This window comes from Genypterus blacodes, unplaced genomic scaffold (genome assembly GCF_046128005.1).
Source record: "Genypterus blacodes isolate CSIRO-AG114 ecotype Tasmania unplaced genomic scaffold, CSIRO-AGI_Gbla_v1 ptg000036l_1, whole genome shotgun sequence".
Classification (NCBI taxonomy): Eukaryota; Metazoa; Chordata; class Actinopteri; order Ophidiiformes; family Ophidiidae; genus Genypterus; species Genypterus blacodes.
In genome coordinates, this window is record NW_027466849.1 from 1,129,196 (window position 1) to 1,136,973 (window position 7,778).

Sequence of the window (7,778 nt, forward strand, 5' to 3'; positions counted from 1 at the left end):
ACATGTAAGAACTCACGCGGCAAATAATACGGCCTTAGACTCACAGCGAGCAATTCAATATCTGGGCTACACAAACATTCTTTCACGGTGACATGACCAGGATTACACCATTAATGAAGTCTTACCTGAAGAAACTGATAATCAACACGTAGAACATAAAGAGGGACCACTAACATCTCTGACGCTTACTTCATCACTTCATCATCATCATCATCATCACCATTATCATCATCATCATCAGCAGCAGCAGCATCATCAGCAGCATCATCATCATCGTCACACAGTGGCCTGTGTACTTCACTTCTAATGTGCATTCATTCTTCTTATATTATGACCATGCGCAATTCTCATTTTCTGAATGTAAATGAAATTGCTGTGCAACAGTTACAGTACAGTCGAGTATGAAATGAAAGAATCACCTCCAGAGCAAGAAAACGTGCAAGAATACATACAAGATTGGGGTACAAGTACACACAATAAGCGCTACAAAGTGCATAGATTCCAATAAAATATATCTGTCTTTATGTATCTGTAATGTTAATTCATGTGCCAATTGTAGAAGAGTCACAGTTATTATGTTCCATTTTCCAGCTTCTTAAATGTCATTGTACCTTTGTAGAGCTGTGCAGCATTGAGTGAAGTGTAAAAAGTGGCTCTGAGTTACAGCAGCAATAATATTTCCATAAATTGGACTGAAGGAGAAACGGCGCTCCCTGCTGCCCAGAGGGCGAAAAAGCTTACAGGACCAGGTATTCCCAGGCGGTCTCCCATCCAAGTACTAACCCGGCCGGACCCTGCTTGTCTTGTGAGATCAGACGAGATTGGGCGTGTTCAGAGTGGTATGGCTGTGAACGAGCAGAGCAGCCACACAGAGGATCTTTATAGGTGAGACAGACCTGGATTCCTTAGAATCAGAATCAGAATCAGAATCAGAATCAGAATCAGAATAGCTTTATTGCCGATTAAATTTACACTTAAAAGGATTTTTTTCTGGTCGTTGGTGCGTTCAACATATAAAACAACAACTGTCCAAAAAATTAAATTAAAACACACGAAATTAAATAAATTAATGAATTAAATCAAATTAAACGTGCAAGTTGCTAAAGTAATGTATGTGGTCAGTAGAATACCCGGGCCTTGTTGATGAGGCCCACTGCAGAAGGGAAGAAGCTGAATTTGTGGCGTGAGATTTTGGTCCTGATGGACCTCAGCCTCCTGCCAGAGGGGAGGGTTACAAACAGTTTGTGTGCAGGGTGGGAGGGGTCGGCCACAATCTTGCCTGCCCGCCTCAGGGTCCGGGAGGCGTACAGGTCCTGGAGGGTTCGTCCTACCATGGGGAAATTGACAATGTTACAGCAGCAGAGGGGATAGTGCAAAACAATAAAGGGCATTAAGAAAAATAAGAGCCTAACAACAGTACAACAATATATGGATGGAAAGTGCATGTCGATGAATAGGTTACATATTGCACATCGGGATATTGCACAGTGTTTCCGTTTTTGACCAAGTTTACTGGGAGGAGTGCCGATTGAAGAGTCTGACTGCTACCGGAAGGAAAGACCTGCAGTATCTCTCCGTGAGACACCGCTGGTGAAGCAGCCGGTCACTGAACCAGCTGCACAGGGGCGTTAGAGACTCATATAGGGATGGGACAGCTTGGCCATCATCCTCCTGCCCCCCGCCACCTCCACCAGAGAGCAGCCCTGGACAGAGCTGGTCTTCTTCACCAGTCTGTTCAGTCTTTTCCTGTCAATGGCTGAGATGCCACTGCTCCAGCAGGCCGCTTCATAGAAGATGGGAGCCCCCTCCCCTCCAAAACACTGGAGTCTCCTTATTAGAAAGAGTCTGCTCTGTCCTTTCTTGTAGAGAGCAGTGCGATTGTCCGACCAGTCCAGTTTATCATTCAGATGAACACGAAGGTACTTGTACGATTTTAAATCTCAATGTCCGTTCCCTGGATGTTCACCGGAAGAAAGAAATGATGAAAGAAATGATGAAAAAAAAGATCAATAAATAAATATTTTATTGCAAAGATGAGGTGAGAATCAAATACAGATCTTTAGAATGAAATCCCTATCTTAGTTTAACTATACTCGTTTTTCTAGTCTCCTATATTAAAATCAATGGCCTTGAAATTGTCAGTGAATCCCAGAGCTACTTTTGCCTGTTTGCATTTCCTGTGACATCAGACTTAACATTGAGCAGTAGGAGTGGTTCTTACTTAGTATACGTAAAACACAAATCAAAGGCTGCTGCACCTGATGAAACCCAGGAACCTTCAGGTGCTCCTCAAACTTAATAAACAGGTTATAAGAATTATGATTAATCATAATAACATACATTAAAAACATACATTAAAAACAAAACAAACTCAATTAAATATTATAATAAGCTTATAATTATTGCAATAGACTGTACATGATTGTAATGTGTCATTCTAATTCAAAGTTTACAGTGTGCTTTACAACAACAAGTCAGAGAACGTAGCACAACAATATCTTTCTGGTTATTGGACTTTAGAGGAAGGTGTTTGATAAAAAACAGCCTGTAGCATTATTTTTGCAAGCATTCTAAAATAAAATAAAATGTTTGCACAGTGCTGTATAGGTCTATCAGGAAAACACTCTGCTTAACTTCAACTCCACTACCACTTCTTGTAGCAGAGGAAGTTCCTCTTTTCTGAGCATTTCCTGGTCTCCACATCAGCTGTCCCATACATGGTTACCACTCCACAGTGCTGATCCTCGAGGGGGCAGGAGGGGAGGTGATCGTACCTAAGGGGCTGACTATTCAACCACATCCATTGACCAGCCAAGAAACGCAGCCCCAGCCACACCTGGGAAGAAGAAACAACTAGATGTCTTCACAAGTCCACTCCCACAGCTCCCATATACAGTATCTCACACCCAATGAGGTTTGAGCAGGTTTGAGTCCTAATCAGCACAGATCATGCAATGCCGACAACATACAAAGCCTACATACAACCTCTTAAGTCCTTTCTTTTCCTGGGAGCCATCATCTCCCAGGACCTCAAGTGGGAGCTCAACATCAGCTCCCTCACCAAAAAAGCCCAGCAAAGGATGTTCTTCCTGCGGCAGCTGAAGAAGTTCAGCCTGCCAAAGACATTGATGGTACGCTTCTACTCTGCCATCATTGAGTCCATCCTCACCTCCTCCATCACCGTCTGGTACGCTGCCAAGGACAAGGGCAGGCTGCAGCGTATCATACGCTGTGCCGAGAAGGTGATCGGCTGCAACCTGCCGTCCCTCCAGGACCTGTACGCCTCCCGGAACCTGAAGCGGGCAGGCAAGATCCTGGCCGACCCCTCCCACCCTGGACACAAACTGTTTTTAACCCTCCCCTCTAGCAGAAGGCTGAGGTCCATCAGGACCAAAACCTCACGCCACAAATCCAGCTTCTTCCCCTCGGCAGTGGGCCTTATCAACAAGGCCCGGGGTCTTCCACTGACTCACAATAAACCCCTGCACTTGCACTTTATTTAACAGTAGTCTTAAGTTAATTTATTTCAATAATCCCCTGCACGTTTTTTAACACCTTATTCATCAGCACTCATTTAGTTAACTTATTTAATTTAATTTAGTGTGTTTTTAATTTAAGTATTCACCAAGCTGCTGTTTGTACATGTTGTTTTATGTTGTTTAATATGTTGTCTTGTGTTGTCTTTTTCTATATGTTATATGTTCGCACCCAGAACCACAGCAAATTCCTCTTAAGTGCAAACTTAATTGGCAAATAAAGTGATTCTGATTCTGATTCTGATTAAGAGTAGGAGTAGAGGGAGTAGGTTAAATACAGAGAAACATCTTGGTAACAGTGGTGACTAACCCACCTCGTCAGTGGTCGCCTCCCGGAGCTTGTAGCGGACCTCGTCTCCAGGCTGCACACTCAATAGGTCATGGCTAAAGCGAAAAAAATTGTAATAAAAGTAATTATAGAAATTATGATAATATCTGTAGTAATAAACGTCGTCGGCCATGTTTCTGCAGTGCTCCAGTGCCTCCTCCCAGGTCTTGTTCTCCTTCACTAGGATCAGGTTGTCATCGAAGCAAACATATGGAAGCTTGGTGGAGCAATTTCGAGCAGTAATCTCTAGGCCTCCAACAGTGATGGAGACACAATCGCTGTTTTCTGATAGATCAGGAGACAAGTTTCCAGAGTACGATGACCCAGTTGACCACTCCCATTCATCTCCTGCAGACAGATGGTTGGAAGTTTAGTGAGCTGATTCTGGCTTGATTTGAGTTTTTCAACTTGCATTTTTGTATGTCATTAAAACTGGCACAGATCCAGGCAGGTAATAAAGAGGAATCTATATTCTCATGCTATATCCCTCCTCAGTCATTTAACTGTCCACCTGTTATCATGGGTGAAAATAGATTGAAGTTTTTGCTGGCACTACTACCCCAACCTTCATCGCTTCTTATTGTTCACCAGCTGTTCTCAGCTTCATGCATCCCTGAACACGAGCATTCCATTTGTTAACACATGTAGGATGTAGACATTAGAAACATTTGGCACTATGTATAACAACTGATATATTTAAATGCCACACAATAATTTGTGATTTTTGACAAAACTTTCAAAATGTTTTATATTCTCAATCAATAAAGCAAAACACTTCAAACATTTTCTACAGAGGCCTTAAGTAAGTTTATCCTCTTGCAAGACAAATTTCAAGTTGCATCTGATAAACATTGTGAATTGCATGTGACCTGACAAATAAAGTATCTTAAATCTTAAATCTTAAATCTTAAATCTTCTGAGTAATGGAGAACCATGTCACTTGTTGAGTTGGCTGCTCTTTTTCATTTGCTGCATATCTTGTTTCCAGTTTGCTCCAATGCTCAACTATGAAACAAGGCATGAAAAACAATCACAAATATGCTGGAAATGCTAACACAGCCAACCACAGAAATCGGTTTTGGAGGAATGATTTATTGTTTATCCTTGCCCAGCGCAAATTACACCCATCAAGTGTGTGGTTTGGACATAAAAAATAAAAAAAAGTACAGGATTGGTAAATCATTTGCAGCTCTATAATTTTTATATTGACATTATTTTACTGCCTTATAATAAGTCTTCAGTCCTCAAGTCTCTTTTTCTGAGATCTGTTGTCCACATAATATATACACATGCAGCTATACTTCATACAAACAATAACAGGTTAAAGGTAAATGTCCTCGGTGTGTCAGTCATTACCCTCTTTGTGCAGTCCTATCCAAGCTGGAAAGGTTACGAACTCATGAGAACCAGACGGCTCGAAAACCTCTTCGCAGTATGCAGGGTATTCATCCCATCTCTTTAGCTCTGGCACCACATAGTATGTTATGTGATTAGGATGCTTCCTCCCGCATTGGAAGAAGTGTGAACTATCACAACTGGCGCCGTGAAAGCTTTCAATAGAAACATGAACAACAATATTATAAATAGGAAGGTGATGCAGCATCAAACTTGACATTTTGGAAGAACACATTATAAGTCACAATACAAAACTACAAAGATTTACAATACACCTCCAAAGCAAATGTTCATGGTGCTGAGGTATGTTGTGGAGATTTCGTGTCAGAAACAGCCTTTTAATTATTTTCAAGCTCCAACAAATATTAATATTTATTTCACAGCCTCATAAATGCTCACAATGTTGATTTCTTAAGTCTTAAGGCCTGCACAGTCTTACTCCATGTCTATATTGTAAGTTCATACTGATTGGTGGTCTTCTATTCCTTTATTTTCTTTCATAGACCTGTTATTGCTCTATATAGCTCATTGCTACCGCCAACGGAATTTCTTCCACCACATGTGAGTAGTAAGCAATGTTCCCTCTAAGCTGCGCGCGTGAGCAATCGCGCACTACTCGCACATTCTCAGCGCACAAGAAAATCTATGCTGCGCATAAAATAAAATTCAACATAAACTGTAAATGAATTAGACCAATAACCTTTTTTTCTGTACCATTTTGCAATGTAACTCAGTGAGTGACAGGTGTCACTTACGCTACGCGTTGTTTTCCTGTTGTTTCTGTAGATGTACTGCCTGCCCTTGTGTTCCTGTCTTCCTGTGTTCCAGATTGTTCCTAGCTGTGTAATTGTCCTCAGCTGTTCCTTTAGGTTACCTGTTTTGTGAATATTTAATCTGCGCCTTTCCCTCACCTGGAATTAGGCAGTGCAGGAGCACTGTAATTCAAGCTCGGTTGAAGAGCTAAAGAAAACTCTTCTTTTATTAGCTTCAACTCCTCAAGACCACACACCACAACAGCGACCACAGCTAGGGTACTTGGGAAATCAAGTAAACAGAATGTATCCAAATACAGCACAGAAAACATCTGCATCAATACTGGCACAGTCACTGTGACTTATAATTGTAAACAAATGTCCGGTGTTCTATAATCAAGTGTCTGCCACAGTTTTGTCCTACTTTAGTTCCTGGCTTTGCTCTTGCATCTCATCCTGGCTCTGTTTCCTGTTCCTCTTTCATTTATCTCCTCGTCAAGTTTGTAAGTTTACCTTTCGTCCCTTTGTTTTGTGTATTTTTGGTTTCTCTCTTTTGCTCTGGGTTTTCTGTTTAGTCTAGTCTTTTGTCCTCCCGTAGTCTCATGATTGTTGTTCTTTTTAAAGTTTTCTAGCTTCCCCAGTCTCTATACGATCTCCAGTTTAACATTTTCCAGTAGTAGTTGTTTTTCTTTTTAGTGGTCCGCAACCTCTGTACTCTTCTGTTTAGTTTTGTTTCTTTAGTGTTGCTCTCTTAGTAGTTCAGGTTTATTACTTAGTTTATTTTGTATCAGTTATCTTTTTGCCTGTATTCCTAACTTTCTAGCATTGTCTGTGTCTGAGTGTTCTACTATCAAAACAGCTTTTCTGTACATCTTTTGGTTCTCCCTGTCTCCTCCTTGCACTCAGATCTACTTCGTGTTCTTTTACTCCATGCTACATCCTCACATAAACTATATTTTATTGGTTGTATTTCTCCACACACACAAAATTGTAACAATATACAGTTAAATCGATGAGTATTTCATGTACTATTTTGGAAAATGTTCAGCTCAGGTGTTTATTTATTTTGAGATGTTCTAACCCTAACCCCTACCTATTTCTCAATATTCAAAAATAAACACTATTTATATATCTAAACAAATAATAACAAAAACAACAACAACAACAACAACAACAACAACAACAACAACAATAATCACCTGTATATGGGTAGTTCCAACAGACCACATGTGTCTGTGGCGTTCGGCTCACCAGGTGCCCAGAAACTGGTGAATAGAGTTCCATTTTGCCATTTCCACTCTGAGTTTACATCTGATCTGGACAGGGGCATCCAAATAAAATACGAATGCACAGGAATAAAACGGCTCGTGTCGATGTAGGCCAGTTCACTGTTGTGTGATCTGTTGGAAAAGACAGCGCAAACCTCTGTCAAAGCCAACTATGTCAATCCAACTACATGCCAAAATACTCAAACTATGCATTTTTGTATATTTGACTTAAAATGTGACTCCTTTACATCTTGAAAAGCTATCTGTACTAACTTGAATTATATTTCTATCAATATTATTTGGACTGAGCTCCACAGCTATTGAAAATACAGTAAAAGTTTGTTCTTTACTGAATCAGCACAACCTTAGCTAGATGGTATACTGTTGGCAGCAGCACCCAGCTATGGCTAAATGCAGTATGTCTGAATGGTTGTGTATGGGCTAAAAATAAATTTTATAAAATGTTCTAAAACTATTATCCAAATCCATCTCAAATTCT

The 7,778-nt window shown here is 40.6% G+C and overlaps 1 pseudogene; it reads right to left on the bottom strand.

The window, feature by feature from the left end:
- Positions 1–734: 734 nt before the first annotated feature.
- Positions 735–853, bottom strand: LOC142996147 (5S ribosomal RNA; annotated as a pseudogene).
- Between the last annotated feature and the right edge of the window lie 6,925 nt (positions 854–7,778).